This window comes from Leptosomus discolor, chromosome 22, assembly GCF_034619465.1.
Source record: "Leptosomus discolor isolate bLepDis1 chromosome 22, bLepDis1.hap2, whole genome shotgun sequence".
In the NCBI taxonomy this organism is placed as follows: Eukaryota; Metazoa; Chordata; class Aves; order Leptosomiformes; family Leptosomidae; genus Leptosomus; species Leptosomus discolor.
The window spans coordinates 9,431,346-9,448,286 of NC_141412.1; positions in this window are offsets into that span (position 1 = coordinate 9,431,346).

Genomic DNA, 16,941 nt, shown 5'->3' on the forward strand with positions numbered 1-16,941 from the left:
CACGTCCCGACGTAGAACTGAAAGTAAGCTAAATCCCGACGTAGAGGCCAACGCACGTCCCGACGTAGAGCCCAACGCACGTCCCGACGTAGAGCCCAACGCACGTCCCGACGTAGAGCCCAACGCACGTCCCGACGTAGAGCCCACCGCACGTCCCGACGTAGAGCCCAATGCACGTCCCGACGTAGAGCCCAATGCACGTCCCGACGTAGAGCTGAAAGTAAGCTAAATCCCGACGTAGCGCCCAACGCACGTCCCGACGTAGAGCCCAACGCACGTCCCGACGTAGCGCCCAACGCACGTCCCGACGTAGAGCAGAAAGTTAGCTAACTACAGACATAGAGCCCAACGCACGTCCCGACGTAGAGCCCAACGCACGTCCCGACGTAGAGCCCAACGCACTTCCCGACGTAGAGCCCAACGCACGTCCCGACGTAGAGCTGAAAGTAAGCTAAATCCCGACGTAGAGGCCAACGCACGTCCCGACGTAGAGCCCAACGCACGTCCCGACGTAGAGCTAAAAGTAAGCTAAATCCCGACGTAGAGCCCAACGCACGTCCCGACGTAGAGCTGAAAGTAAGCTAAATCCCGACGTAGAGGCCAACGCACGTCCCGACGTAGAGGCCAACGCATGTCCCGACGTAGAGGCCAACGCACGTCCGGACGTAGAGCTGAAAGTAAGCTAAATCCCGATGTAGAGGCCAACGCACGTCCCGACGCAGAGGACAACGCACGTCCCGACGCAGAGGACAACGCACGTCCCGACGTAGAGGCCAACGCACGTCCCGACGTAGAGCTGAAAGTAAGCTAAATCCCGACGTAGCGCCCAACGCACGTCCCGACGTAGAGCCCAACGCACGTCCCGACGTAGCGCCCAACGCACGTCCCGACGTAGAGCAGAAAGTTAGCTAACTACAGACATAGAGCCCAACGCACGTCCCGAAGTAGAGCCCAACGCACGTCCCGACGTAGAGCCCAACGCACTTCCCGACGTAGAGCCCAACGCACTTCCCGACGTAGAGCCCAACGCACTTCCCGACGTAGAGCTGAAAGTAAGCTAAAACCCGACGTAGAGCCCAACGCACGTCCCGACGTAGAGCTGAAAGTAAGCTAAATCCCGACGTAGAGGCCAACGCACGTCCCGACGTAGAGGCCAACGCACGTCCCGACGTAGAGCTGAAAGTAAGCTAAATCCCGACGTAGAGCCCAACGCACGTCCCGACGTAGAGCCGAAAGTAAGCTAAATCCCGACGTAGAGCCCAACGCACGTCCCGACGTAGAGCCCAACGCACGTCCCGACGTAGAGCTGAAAGTAAGCTAAATCCCGACGTAGAGGCCAACGCACGTCCCGACGTAGAGGCCAACGCACGTCCCGACGTAGAGCTGAAAGTAAGCTAAATCCCGACGTAGCGCCCAACGCACGTCCCGACGTAGCGCCGAACGCACGTCCCGACGTAGAACTGAAAGTAAGCTAAATCCCGACGTAGAGGCCAACGCACGTCCCGACGTAGAGCCCAACGCACGTCCCGACGTAGAGCCCAACGCACGTCCCGACGTAGAGCCCACCGCACGTCCCGACGTAGAGCCCAATGCACGTCCCGACGTAGAGCTGAAAGTAAGCTAAATCCCGACGTAGCGCCCAACGCACGTCCCGACGTAGAACTGAAAGTAAGCTAAATCCCGACGTAGAGGCCAACGCACGTCCCGACGTAGAGGCCAACGCACGTCCCGACGTAGAGCCCAACGCACGTCCCGACGTAGAGCCCAACGCACGTCCCGACGTAGAGCCCAACGCACGTCCCGACGTAGAGCCCAACGCACGTCCCGACGTAGAGCCCACCGCACGTCCCGACGTAGAGCCCAATGCACGTCCCGACGTAGAGCCCAATGCACGTCCCGACGTAGAGCTGAAAGTAAGCTAAATCCCGACGTAGCGCCCAACGCACGTCCCGACGTAGAGCCCAACGCACGTCCCGACGTAGCGCCCAACGCACGTCCCGACGTAGAGCAGAAAGTTAGCTAACTACAGACATAGAGCCCAACGCACGTCCCGACGTAGAGCCCAACGCACGTCCCGACGTAGAGCCCAACGCACTTCCCGACGTAGAGCCCAACGCACTTCCCGACGTAGAGCTGAAAGTAAGCTAAAACCCGACGTAGCGCCCAACGCACGTCCCGACGTAGAGCTGAAAGTAAGCTAAATCCCGACGTAGAGGCCAACGCACGTCCCGACGTAGAGGCCAACGCACGTCCCGACGTAGAGCTGAAAGTAAGCTAAATCCCGACGTAGCGCCCAACGCACGTCCCGACGTAGAGCCCAACGCACGTCCCGACGTAGAGCTGAAAGTAAGCTAAATCCCGACGTAGAGGCCAACGCACGTCCCGACGTAGAGGCCAACGCACGTCCCGACGTAGAGGCCAACGCACGTCCCGACGTAGAGGCCAACGCACGTCCCGACGTAGAGGCCAACGCACGTCCCGACGTAGAGGCCAACGCACGTCCCGACGTAGAGGCCAACGCACGTCCCGACGTAGAGGCCAACGCACGTCCCGACGTAGAGGCCAACGCACGTCCCGACGTAGAGGCCAACGCACGTCCCGACGTAGAGGCCAACGCACGTCCCGACGTAGAGGCCAACGCACGTCCCGACGTAGAGGCCAACGCACGTCCCGACTTAGAGGCCAACGCACGTCCCGACGTAGAGGCCAACGCACGTCCCGACGTAGAGGCCAACGCACGTCCCGACGTAGAGCTGAAAGTAAGTTAAATCCCGACGTAGAGCTGAAAGTAAGTTAAATCCCGACGTAGAGCCCAACGCACGTCCCGACGTAGAGCCCAACGCACGTCCCGACGTAGAGCCCAACGCACGTCCCGACGTAGAGCCCAACGCACGTCCCGACGTAGAGCCCAACGCACGTCCCGACGTAGCGCCCAACGCACGTCCCGACGTAGAGCTGAAAGTAAGTTAAATCCTGACGTAGAGGCCAACGCACGTCCCGACGTAGAGGCCAACGCACGTCCCGACGTAGAGCTGAAAGTAAGCTAAATCCCGACGTAGAGCCCAACGCACGTCCCGACGTAGAGCCCAACGCACGTCCCGACGTAGAGCTGAAAGTAAGCTAAATCCCGACGTAGAGGCCAACGCACGTCCCGACGTAGAGCCCAACGCACGTCCCGACGTAGAGCTAAAAGTAAGCTAAATCCCGACGTAGAGCCCAACGCACGTCCCGACGTAGAGCTGAAAGTAAGCTAAATCCCGACGTAGAGGCCAACGCACGTCCCGACGTAGAGGCCAACGCATGTCCCGACGTAGAGGCCAACGCACGTCCGGACGTAGAGCTGAAAGTAAGCTAAATCCCGATGTAGAGGCCAACGCACGTCCCGACGCAGAGGACAACGCACGTCCCGACGCAGAGGACAACGCACGTCCCGACGTAGAGGCCAACGCACGTCCCGACGTAGAGCTGAAAGTAAGCTAAATCCCGACGTAGCGCCCAACGCACGTCCCGACGTAGAGCCCAACGCACGTCCCGACGTAGCGCCCAACGCACGTCCCGACGTAGAGCAGAAAGTTAGCTAACTACAGACATAGAGCCCAACGCACGTCCCGAAGTAGAGCCCAACGCACGTCCCGACGTAGAGCCCAACGCACTTCCCGACGTAGAGCCCAACGCACTTCCCGACGTAGAGCCCAACGCACTTCCCGACGTAGAGCCCAACGCACTTCCCGACGTAGAGCTGAAAGTAAGCTAAAACCCGACGTAGAGCCCAACGCACGTCCCGACGTAGAGCTGAAAGTAAGCTAAATCCCGACGTAGAGGCCAACGCACGTCCCGACGTAGAGGCCAACGCACGTCCCGACGTAGAGCTGAAAGTAAGCTAAATCCCGACGTAGAGCCCAACGCACGTCCCGACGTAGAGCCGAAAGTAAGCTAAATCCCGACGTAGAGCCCAACGCACGTCCCGACGTAGAGCCCAACGCACGTCCCGACGTAGAGCTGAAAGTAAGCTAAATCCCGACGTAGAGGCCAACGCACGTCCCGACGTAGAGGCCAACGCACGTCCCGACGTAGAGCTGAAAGTAAGCTAAATCCCGACGTAGCGCCCAACGCACGTCCCGACGTAGCGCCGAACGCACGTCCCGACGTAGAACTGAAAGTAAGCTAAATCCCGACGTAGAGGCCAACGCACGTCCCGACGTAGAGCCCAACGCACGTCCCGACGTAGAGCCCAACGCACGTCCCGACGTAGAGCCCACCGCACGTCCCGACGTAGAGCCCAATGCACGTCCCGACGTAGAGCTGAAAGTAAGCTAAATCCCGACGTAGCGCCCAACGCACGTCCCGACGTAGAGCCCAACGCACGTCCCGACGTAGCGCCCAACGCACGTCCCGACGTAGAGCAGAAAGTTAGCTAACTACAGACATAGAGCCCAACGCACGTCCCGACGTAGAGCCCAACGCACGTCCCGACGTAGAGCCCAACGCACTTCCCGACGTAGAGCCCAACGCACTTCCCGACGTAGAGCTGAAAGTAAGCTAAAACCCGACGTAGCGCCCAACGCACGTCCCGACGTAGAGCTGAAAGTAAGCTAAATCCCGACGTAGAGGCCAACGCACGTCCCGACGTAGAGGCCAACGCACGTCCCGACGTAGAGCTGAAAGTAAGCTAAATCCCGACGTAGAGCCCAACGCACGTCCCGACGTAGAGCCCAACGCACGTCCCGACGTAGAGCTGAAAGTAAGCTAAATCCCGATGTAGAGGCCAACGCACGTCCCGACGTAGAGGCCAACGCACGTCCCGACGTAGAGGCCAACGCACGTCCCGACGTAGAGGCCAACGCACGTCCCGACGTAGAGGCCAACGCACGTCCCGACGTAGAGGCCAACGCACGTCCCGACGTAGAGGCCAACGCACGTCCCGACGTAGAGGCCAACGCACGTCCCGACGTAGAGGCCAACGCACGTCCCGACGTAGAGGCCAACGCACGTCCCGACGTAGAGGCCAACGCACGTCCCGACGTAGAGCTGAAAGTAAGTTAAATCCCGACGTAGAGCTGAAAGTAAGTTAAATCCCGACGTAGAGCTGAAAGTAAGTTAAATCCCGACGTAGAGCCCAACGCACGTCCCGACGTAGAGCCCAACGCACGTCCCGACGTAGAGCCCAACGCACGTCCCGACGTAGAGCCCAACGCACGTCCCGACGTAGCGCCCAACGCACGTCCCGACGTAGAGCTGAAAGTAAGTTAAATCCTGACGTAGAGGCCAACGCACGTCCCGACGTAGAGGCCAACGCACGTCCCGACGTAGAGCTGAAAGTAAGCTAAATCCCGACGTAGAGCCCAACGCACGTCCCGACGTAGAGCCCAACGCACGTCCCGACGTAGAGCCCAACGCACGTCCCGACGTAGAGCCCAACGCACGTCCCGACGTAGAGCTGAAAGTAAGCTAAATCCCGACGTAGAGGCCAACGCACGTCCCGACGTAGAGCCCAACGCACGTCCCGACGTAGAGCTAAAAGTAAGCTAAATCCCGACGTAGAGCCCAACGCACGTCCCGACGTAGAGCTGAAAGTAAGCTAAATCCCGACGTAGAGGCCAACGCACGTCCCGACGTAGAGGCCAACGCATGTCCCGACGTAGAGGCCAACGCACGTCCGGACGTAGAGCTGAAAGTAAGCTAAATCCCGATGTAGAGGCCAACGCACGTCCCGACGTAGAGGCCAACGCACGTCCCGACGTAGAGGCCAACGCACGTCCCGACGCAGAGGACAACGCACGTCCCGACGCAGAGGACAACGCACGTCCCGACGTAGAGGCCAACGCACGTCCCGACGTAGAGCTGAAAGTAAGCTAAATCCCGACGTAGCGCCCAACGCACGTCCCGACGTAGAGCCCAACGCACGTCCCGACGTAGCGCCCAACGCACGTCCCGACGTAGAGCAGAAAGTTAGCTAACTACAGACATAGAGCCCAACGCACGTCCCGAAGTAGAGCCCAACGCACGTCCCGACGTAGAGCCCAACGCACTTCCCGACGTAGAGCCCAACGCACTTCCCGACGTAGAGCCCAACGCACTTCCCGACGTAGAGCCCAACGCACTTCCCGACGTAGAGCTGAAAGTAAGCTAAAACCCGACGTAGAGCCCAACGCACGTCCCGACGTAGAGCTGAAAGTAAGCTAAATCCCGACGTAGAGGCCAACGCACGTCCCGACGTAGAGGCCAACGCACGTCCCGACGTAGAGCTGAAAGTAAGCTAAATCCCGACGTAGAGCCCAACGCACGTCCCGACGTAGAGCCGAAAGTAAGCTAAATCCCGACGTAGAGCCCAACGCACGTCCCGACGTAGAGCCCAACGCACGTCCCGACGTAGAGCTGAAAGTAAGCTAAATCCCGATGTAGAGGCCAACGCACGTCCCGACGTAGAGCCCAACGCACGTCCCGACGTAGAGGCCAACGCACGTCCGGACGTAGAGGCCAACGCACGTCCCGACGTAGAGGCCAACGCACGTCCCGACGTAGAGGCCAACGCACGTCCCGACGTAGAGGCCAACGCACGTCCCGACGTAGAGGCCAACGCACGTCCCGACGTAGAGGCCAACGCACGTCCCGACGTAGAGGCCAACGCACGTCCCGACGTAGAGCTGAAAGTAAGTTAAATCCCGACGTAGAGCCCAACGCACGTCCCGACGTAGAGCCCAACGCACGTCCCGACGTAGCGCCCAACGCACGTCCCGACGTAGAGCCCAACGCACGTCCCGACGTAGCGCCCAACGCACGTCCCGACGTAGCGCCCAACGCACGTCCCGACGTAGCGCCCAACGCACGTCCCGACGTAGAGCTGAAAGTAAGTTAAATCCCGATGTAGAGGCCAACGCACGTCCCGACGTAGAGGCCAACGCACGTCCCGACGCAGAGGACAACGCACGTCCCGACGTAGAGGCCAACGCACGTCCCGACGTAGAGCTGAAAGTAAGCTAAATCCCGACGTAGCGCCCAACGCACGTCCCGACGTAGAGCCCAACGCACGTCCCGACGTAGCGCCCAACGCACGTCCCGACGTAGAGCAGAAAGTTAGCTAACTACAGACATAGAGCCCAACGCACGTCCCGAAGTAGAGCCCAACGCACGTCCCGAAGTAGAGCCCAACGCACGTCCCGACGTAGAGCCCAACGCACGTCCCGACGTAGAGCCCAACGCACGTCCCGACGTAGAGCCCAACGCACTTCCCGACGTAGAGCCCAACGCACTTCCCGACGTAGAGCTGAAAGTAAGCTAAAACCCGACGTAGAGCCCAACGCACGTCCCGACGTAGACCTGAAAGTAAGCTAAATCCCGACGTAGAGGCCAACGCACGTCCCGACGTAGAGGCCAACGCACGTCCCGACGTAGAGCTGAAAGTAAGCTAAATCCCGACGTAGAGCCCAACGCACGTCCCGACGTAGAGCCCAACGCACGTCCCGACGTAGAGCTGAAAGTAAGCTAAATCCCGATGTAGAGGCCAACGCACGTCCCGACGTAGAGCCCAACGCACGTCCCGACGTAGAGGCCAACGCACGTTCCGACGTAGAGGCCAACGCACGTCCCGACGTAGAGGCCAACGCACGTCCCGACGTAGAGGCCAACGCACGTCCCGACGTAGAGGCCAACGCACGTCCCGACGTAGAGGCCAACGCACGTCCCGACGTAGAGCTGAAAGTAAGTTAAATCCCGACGTAGAGGCCAACGCACGTCCCGACGTAGAGGCCAACGCACGTCCCGACGTAGAGCCCAACGCACGTCCCGACGTAGCGCCCAACGCACGTCCCGACGTAGCGCCCAACGCACGTCCCGACGTAGAGCTGAAAGTAAGTTAAATCCCGACGTAGAGCCCAACGCACGTCCCGACGTAGAGCCCAACGCACGTCCCGACGTAGCGCCCAACGCACGTCCCGACGTAGCGCCCAACGCACGTCCCGACGTAGCGCCCAACGCACGTCCCGACGTAGAGCTGAAAGTAAGTTAAATCCCGACGTAGAGGCCAACGCACGTCCCGACGTAGAGGCCAACGCACGTCCCGACGTAGAGCTGAAAGTAAGCTAAATCCCGACGTAGAGCCCAACGCACGTCCCGACGTAGAGCCCAACGCACGTCCCGACGTAGAGCTGAAAGTAAGCTAAATCCCGACGTAGAGGCCAACGCACGTCCCGACGTAGAGCCCAACGCACGTCCCGACGTAGAGCTGAAAGTAAGCTAAATCCCGACGTAGAGCCCAACGCACGTCCCGACGTAGAGCTGAAAGTAAGCTAAATCCCGACGTAGAGGCCAACGCACGTCCCGACGTAGAGGCCAACGCACGTCCCGACGTAGAGGCCAACGCACGTCCCGACGTAGAGGCCAACGCACGTCCCGACGTAGAGGCCAACGCACGTCCCGACGTAGAGCTGAAAGTAAGCTAAATCCCGATGTAGAGGCCAACGCACGTCCCGACGCAGAGGCCAACGCACGTCCCGACGCAGAGGCCAACGCACGTCCCGACGCAGAGGCCAACGCACGTCCCGACGCAGAGGCCAACGCACGTCCCGACGCAGAGGCCAACGCACGTCCCGACGCAGAGGCCAACGCACGTCCCGACGCAGAGGCCAACGCACGTCCCGACGCAGAGGCCAACGCACGTCCCGACGCAGAGGCCAACGCACGTCCCGACGCAGAGGACAACGCACGTCCCGACGCAGAGGACAACGCACGTCCCGACGCAGAGGCCAACGCACGTCCCGACGTAGAGGCCAACGCACGTCCCGACGTAGAGCTGAAAGTAAGTTAAATCCCGACGTAGAGCCCAACGCACGTCCCGACGTAGAGCCCAACGCACGTCCCGACGTAGAGCCCAACGCACGTCCCGACGTAGAGCCCAACGCACGTCCCGACGTAGCGCCCAACGCACGTCCCGACGTAGAGCTGAAAGTAAGTTAAATCCCGACGTAGAGGCCAACGCACGTCCCGACGTAGAGGCCAACGCACGTCCCGACGTAGAGCTGAAAGTAAGCTAAATCCCGACGTAGAGCCCAACGCACGTCCCGACGTAGAGCCGAAAGTAAGCTAAATCCCGACGTAGAGCCCAACGCAAGCTAAATCCCGACGTAGAGCCCAACGCAAGCTAAATCCCGACGTATAGCCCAACGCAAGCTAAATCCCGACGTAGAGCCCAACGCACGTCCCGACGTAGAGCCCAACGCACGTCCCGACGTAGAGCCCAACGCACGTCCCGACGTAGAGCCCAACGCACGTCCCGACGTAGAGCCCAACGCACGTCCCGACGTAGAGCCCAACGCACGTCCCGACGTAGAGCTAAAAGTAAGCTAAATCCCGACGTAGAGCCCAACGCACGTCCCGACGTAGAGCTGAAAGTAAGCTAAATCCCGACGTAGAGGCCAACGCACGTCCCGACGTAGAGCCCAACGCACGTCCCGACGTAGAGCCCAACGCACGTCCCGACGTAGAGCCCACCGCACGTCCCGACGTAGAGCCCAATGCACGTCCCGACGTAGAGCTGAAAGTAAGCTAAATCCCGACGTAGCGCCCAACGCACGTCCCGACGTAGAGCCCAACGCACGTCCCGACGTAGCGCCCAACGCACGTCCCGACGTAGAGCAGAAAGTTAGCTAACTACAGACATAGAGCCCAACGCACGTCCCGACGTAGAGCCCAACGCACGTCCCGACGTAGAGCCCAACGCACTTCCCGACGTAGAGCCCAACGCACTTCCCGACGTAGAGCTGAAAGTAAGCTAAAACCCGACGTAGCGCCCAACGCACGTCCCGACGTAGAGCTGAAAGTAAGCTAAATCCCGACGTAGAGGCCAACGCACGTCCCGACGTAGAGGCCAACGCACGTCCCGACGTAGAGCTGAAAGTAAGCTAAATCCCGACGTAGAGCCCAACGCACGTCCCGACGTAGAGCCCAACGCACGTCCCGACGTAGAGCTGAAAGTAAGCTAAATCCCGATGTAGAGGCCAACGCACGTCCCGACGTAGAGGCCAACGCACGTCCCGACGTAGAGGCCAACGCACGTCCCGACGTAGAGGCCAACGCACTTCCCGACGTAGAGGCCAACGCACGTCCCGACGTAGAGGCCAACGCACGTCCCGACGTAGAGGCCAACGCACGTCCCGACGTAGAGGCCAACGCACGTCCCGACGTAGAGGCCAACGCACGTCCCGACGTAGAGGCCAACGCACGTCCCGACTTAGAGGCCAACGCACGTCCCGACGTAGAGGCCAACGCACGTCCCGACTTAGAGGCCAACGCACGTCCCGACTTAGAGGCCAACGCACGTCCCGACGTAGAGCTGAAAGTAAGTTAAATCCCGACGTAGAGCTGAAAGTAAGTTAAATCCCGACGTAGAGCCCAACGCACGTCCCGACGTAGAGCCCAACGCACGTCCCGACGTAGAGCCCAACGCACGTCCCGACGTAGAGCCCAACGCACGTCCCGACGTAGCGCCCAACGCACGTCCCGACGTAGAGCTGAAAGTAAGTTAAATCCTGACGTAGATGCCAACGCACGTCCCGACGTAGAGGCCAACGCACGTCCCGACGTAGAGCTGAAAGTAAGCTAAATCCCGACGTAGAGCCCAACGCACGTCCCGACGTAGAGCCCAACGCACGTCCCGACGTAGAGCCCAACGCACGTCCCGACGTAGAGCTGAAAGTAAGCTAAATCCCGACGTAGAGGCCAACGCACGTCCCGACGTAGAGCCCAACGCACGTCCCGACGTAGAGCTAAAAGTAAGCTAAATCCCGACGTAGAGCCCAACGCACGTCCCGACGTAGAGCTGAAAGTAAGCTAAATCCCGACGTAGAGGCCAACGCACGTCCCGACGTAGAGGCCAACGCATGTCCCGACGTAGAGGCCAACGCACGTCCGGACGTAGAGCTGAAAGTAAGCTAAATCCCGATGTAGAGGCCAACGCACGTCCCGACGTAGAGGCCAACGCACGTCCCGACGCAGAGGACAACGCACGTCCCGACGCAGAGGACAACGCACGTCCCGACGCAGAGGACAACGCACGTCCCGACGCAGAGGACAACGCACGTCCCGACGCAGAGGCCAACGCACGTCCCGACGTAGAGGCCAACGCACGTCCCGACGTAGAGCTGAAAGTAAGCTAAATCCCGACGTAGCGCCCAACGCACGTCCCGACGTAGAGCCCAACGCACGTCCCGACGTAGCGCCCAACGCACGTCCCGACGTAGAGCAGAAAGTTAGCTAACTACAGACATAGAGCCCAACGCACGTCCCGAAGTAGAGCCCAACGCACGTCCCGACGTAGAGCCCAACGCACTTCCCGACGTAGAGCCCAACGCACTTCCCGACGTAGAGCCCAACGCACTTCCCGACGTAGAGCCCAACGCACTTCCCGACGTAGAGCTGAAAGTAAGCTAAAACCCGACGTAGAGCCCAACGCACGTCCCGACGTAGAGCTGAAAGTAAGCTAAATCCCGACGTAGAGGCCAACGCACGTCCCGACGTAGAGGCCAACGCACGTCCCGACGTAGAGCTGAAAGTAAGCTAAATCCCGACGTAGAGCCCAACGCACGTCCCGACGTAGAGCCGAAAGTAAGCTAAATCCCGACGTAGAGCCCAACGCACGTCCCGACGTAGAGCCCAACGCACGTCCCGACGTAGAGCTGAAAGTAAGCTAAATCCCGATGTAGAGGCCAACGCACGTCCCGACGTAGAGGCCAACGCACGTCCCGACGTAGAGCCCAACGCACGTCCCGACGTAGAGGCCAACGCACGTCCGGACGTAGAGGCCAACGCACGTCCCGACGTAGAGGCCAACGCACGTCCCGACGTAGAGGCCAACGCACGTCCCGACGTAGAGGCCAACGCACGTCCCGACGTAGAGGCCAACGCACGTCCCGACGTAGAGGCCAACGCACGTCCCGACGTAGAGGCCAACGCACGTCCCGACGTAGAGGCCAACGCACGTCCCGACGTAGAGGCCAACGCACGTCCCGACGTAGAGCTGAAAGTAAGTTAAATCCCGACGTAGAGCCCAACGCACGTCCCGACGTAGAGCCCAACGCACGTCCCGACGTAGCGCCCAACGCACGTCCCGACGTAGAGCCCAACGCACGTCCCGACGTAGCGCCCAACGCACGTCCCGACGTAGCGCCCAACGCACGTCCCGACGTAGCGCCCAACGCACGTCCCGACGTAGAGCTGAAAGTAAGTTAAATCCCGATGTAGAGGCCAACGCACGTCCCGACGTAGAGGCCAACGCACGTCCCGACGCAGAGGACAACGCACGTCCCGACGTAGAGGCCAACGCACGTCCCGACGTAGAGCTGAAAGTAAGCTAAATCCCGACGTAGCGCCCAACGCACGTCCCGACGTAGAGCCCAACGCACGTCCCGACGTAGCGCCCAACGCACGTCCCGACGTAGAGCAGAAAGTTAGCTAACTACAGACATAGAGCCCAACGCACGTCCCGAAGTAGAGCCCAACGCACGTCCCGAAGTAGAGCCCAACGCACGTCCCGACGTAGAGCCCAACGCACGTCCCGACGTAGAGCCCAACGCACTTCCCGACGTAGAGCCCAACGCACTTCCCGACGTAGAGCTGAAAGTAAGCTAAAACCCGACGTAGAGCCCAACGCACGTCCCGACGTAGACCTGAAAGTAAGCTAAATCCCGACGTAGAGGCCAACGCACGTCCCGACGTAGAGGCCAACGCACGTCCCGACGTAGAGCTGAAAGTAAGCTAAATCCCGACGTAGAGCCCAACGCACGTCCCGACGTAGAGCCCAACGCACGTCCCGACGTAGAGCTGAAAGTAAGCTAAATCCCGATGTAGAGGCCAACGCACGTCCCGACGTAGAGCCCAACGCACGTCCCGACGTAGAGGCCAACGCACGTTCCGACGTAGAGGCCAACGCACGTCCCGACGTAGAGGCCAACGCACGTCCCGACGTAGAGGCCAACGCACGTCCCGACGTAGAGCTGAAAGTAAGTTAAATCCCGACGTAGAGGCCAACGCACGTCCCGACGTAGAGGCCAACGCACGTCCCGACGTAGAGCCCAACGCACGTCCCGACGTAGCGCCCAACGCACGTCCCGACGTAGCGCCCAACGCACGTCCCGACGTAGCGCCCAACGCACGTCCCGACGTAGAGCTGAAAGTAAGTTAAATCCCGACGTAGAGCCCAACGCACGTCCCGACGTAGAGCCCAACGCACGTCCCGACGTAGCGCCCAACGCACGTCCCGACGTAGCGCCCAACGCACGTCCCGACGTAGCGCCCAACGCACGTCCCGACGTAGAGCTGAAAGTAAGTTAAATCCCGACGTAGAGGCCAACGCACGTCCCGACGTAGAGGCCAACGCACGTCCCGACGTAGAGCTGAAAGTAAGCTAAATCCCGACGTAGAGCCCAACGCACGTCCCGACGTAGAGCCCAACGCACGTCCCGACGTAGAGCTGAAAGTAAGCTAAATCCCGACGTAGAGGCCAACGCACGTCCCGACGTAGAGCCCAACGCACGTCCCGACGTAGAGCTGAAAGTAAGCTAAATCCCGACGTAGAGCCCAACGCACGTCCCGACGTAGAGCTGAAAGTAAGCTAAATCCCGACGTAGAGGCCAACGCACGTCCCGACGTAGAGGCCAACGCACGTCCCGACGTAGAGGCCAACGCACGTCCCGACGTAGAGGCCAACGCACGTCCCGACGTAGAGCTGAAAGTAAGCTAAATCCCGATGTAGAGGCCAACGCACGTCCCGACGCAGAGGCCAACGCACGTCCCGACGCAGAGGCCAACGCACGTCCCGACGCAGAGGCCAACGCACGTCCCGACGCAGAGGCCAACGCACGTCCCGACGCAGAGGCCAACGCACGTCCCGACGCAGAGGCCAACGCACGTCCCGACGCAGAGGCCAACGCACGTCCCGACGCAGAGGCCAACGCACGTCCCGACGCAGAGGACAACGCACGTCCCGACGCAGAGGACAACGCACGTCCCGACGTAGAGGACAACGCACGTCCCGACGTAGAGCTGAAAGTAAGTTAAATCCCGACGTAGAGCCCAACGCACGTCCCGACGTAGAGCCCAACGCACGTCCCGACGTAGAGCCCAACGCACGTCCCGACGTAGAGCCCAACGCACGTCCCGACGTAGCGCCCAACGCACGTCCCGACGTAGAGCTGAAAGTAAGTTAAATCCCGACGTAGAGGCCAACGCACGTCCCGACGTAGAGGCCAACGCACGTCCCGACGTAGAGCTGAAAGTAAGCTAAATCCCGACGTAGAGCCCAACGCACGTCCCGACGTAGAGCCGAAAGTAAGCTAAATCCCGACGTAGAGCCCAACGCAAGCTAAATCCCGACGTAGAGCCCAACGCAAGCTAAATCCCGACGTAGAGCCCAACGCACGTCCCGACGTAGAGCCCAACGCACGTCCCGACGTAGAGCCCAACGCACGTCCCGACGTAGAGCCCAACGCACGTCCCGACGTAGAGCCCAACGCACGTCCCGACGTAGAGCCCAACGCACGTCCCGACGTAGAGCTAAAAGTAAGCTAAATCCCGACGTAGAGCCCAACGCACGTCCCGACGTAGAGCTGAAAGTAAGCTAAATCCCGACGTAGAGGCCAACGCACGTCCCGACGTAGAGGCCAACGCACGTCCCGACGTAGAGGCCAACGCACGTCCCGACGTAGAGCTGAAAGTAAGCTAAATCCCGATGTAGAGGCCAACGCATGTCCCGACGTAGAGGCCAACGCACGTCCCGACGCAGAGGACAACGCACGTCCCGACGCAGAGGACAACGCACGTCCCGACGCAGAGGACAACGCACGTCCCGACGCAGAGGCCAACGCACGTCCCGACGTAGAGCTGAAAGTAAGTTAAATCCCGACGTAGAGCCCAACGCACGTCCCGACGTACAGCCCAACGCACGTCCCGACGTACAGCCCAACGCACGTCCCGACGTACAGCCCAACGCACGTCCCGACGTAGCGCCCAACGCACGTCCCGACGTAGCGCCCAACGCACGTCCCGACGTAGAGCTGAAAGTAAGTTAAATCCCGACGTAGAGGCCAACGCACGTCCCGACGTAGAGGCCAACGCACGTCCCGACGTAGAGGCCAACGCACGTCCCGACGTAGAGCTGAAAGTAAGCTAAATCCCGACGTAGAGCCCAACGCACGTCCCGACGTAGAGCCCAACGCACGTCCCGACGTAGAGCTGAAAGTAAGCTAAATCCCGACGTAGAGGCCAACGCACGTCCCGACGTAGAGCCCAACGCACGTCCCGACGTAGAGCTAAAAGTAAGCTAAATCCCGACGTAGAGGCCAACGCACGTCCCGACGTAGAGGCCAACGCACGTCCCGACGTAGAGGCCAACGCACGTCCCGACGTAGAGGCCAACGCACGTCCCGACGTAGAGGCCAACGCACGTCCCGACGTAGAGGCCAACGCACGTCCCGACGTCGAGCTGAAAGTAAGCTAAATCCCGACGTAGAGGCCAACGCACGTCCCGACGTAGAGGCCAACGCACGTCCCGACGCAGAGGACAACGCACGTCCCGACGCAGAGGACAACGCACGTCCCGACGCAGAGGACAACGCACGTCCCGACGCAGAGGACAACGCACGTCCCGACGCAGAGGACAACGCACGTCCCGACGCAGAGGACAACGCACGTCCCGACGCAGAGGACAACGCACGTCCCGACGCAGAGGACAACGCACGTCCCGACGCAGAGGACAACGCACGTCCCGACGCAGAGGACAACGCACGTCCCGACGCAGAGGACAACGCACGTCCCGACGTAGAGCCCAACGCACGTCCCGACGTAGCGCCCAACGCACGTCCCGACGTAGCGCCCAACGCACGTCCCGACGTAGAGGCCAACGCACGTCCCGACGTAGAGGCCAACGCACGTCCCGACTTAGAGGCCAACGCACGTCCCGACTTAGAGGCCAACGCACGTCCCGACGTAGAGCTGAAAGTAAGCTAAATCCCGACGTAGAGCCCAACGCACGTCCCGACGTAGAGCCCAACGCACGTCCCGACGTAGAGCTGAAAGTAAGCTAAATCCCGACGTAGAGGCCAACGCACGTCCCGACGTAGAGCCCAACGCACGTCCCGACGTAGAGCTGAAAGTAAGCTAAATCCCGACGTAGAGCCCAACGCACGTCCCGACGTAGAGCTGAAAGTAAGCTAAATCCCGACGTAGAGGCCAACGCACGTCCCGACGTAGAGGCCAACGCACGTCCCGACGTAGAGGCCAACGCACGTCCCGACGTAGAGGCCAACGCACGTCCCGACGTAGAGCTGAAAGTAAGCTAAATCCCGATGTAGAGGCCAACGCACGTCCCGACGCAGAGGCCAACGCACGTCCCGACGCAGAGGCCAACGCACGTCCCGACGCAGAGGCCAACGCACGTCCCGACGCAGAGGCCAACGCACGTCCCGACGCAGAGGCCAACGCACGTCCCGACGCAGAGGCCAACGCACGTCCCGACGCAGAGGCCAACGCACGTCCCGACGCAGAGGCCAACGCACGTCCCGACGCAGAGGCCAACGCACGTCCCGACGCAGAGGCCAACGCACGTCCCGACGCAGAGGACAACGCACGTCCCGACGCAGAGGCCAACGCACGTCCCGACGTAGAGCTGAAAGTAAGTTAAATCCCGACGTAGAGCCCAACGCACGTCCCGACGTAGAGCCCAACGCACGTCCCGACGTAGAGCCCAACGCACGTCCCGACGTAGAGCCCAACGCACGTCCCGACGTAGCGCCCAACGCACGTCCCGACGTAGAGCTGAAAGTAAGTTAAATCCCGACGTAGAGGCCAACGCACGTCCCGACGTAGAGGCCAACGCACGTCCCGACGTAGAGCTGAAAGTAAGCTAAATCCCGACGTAGAGCCCAACGCACGTCCCGACGTAGAGCCGAAAGT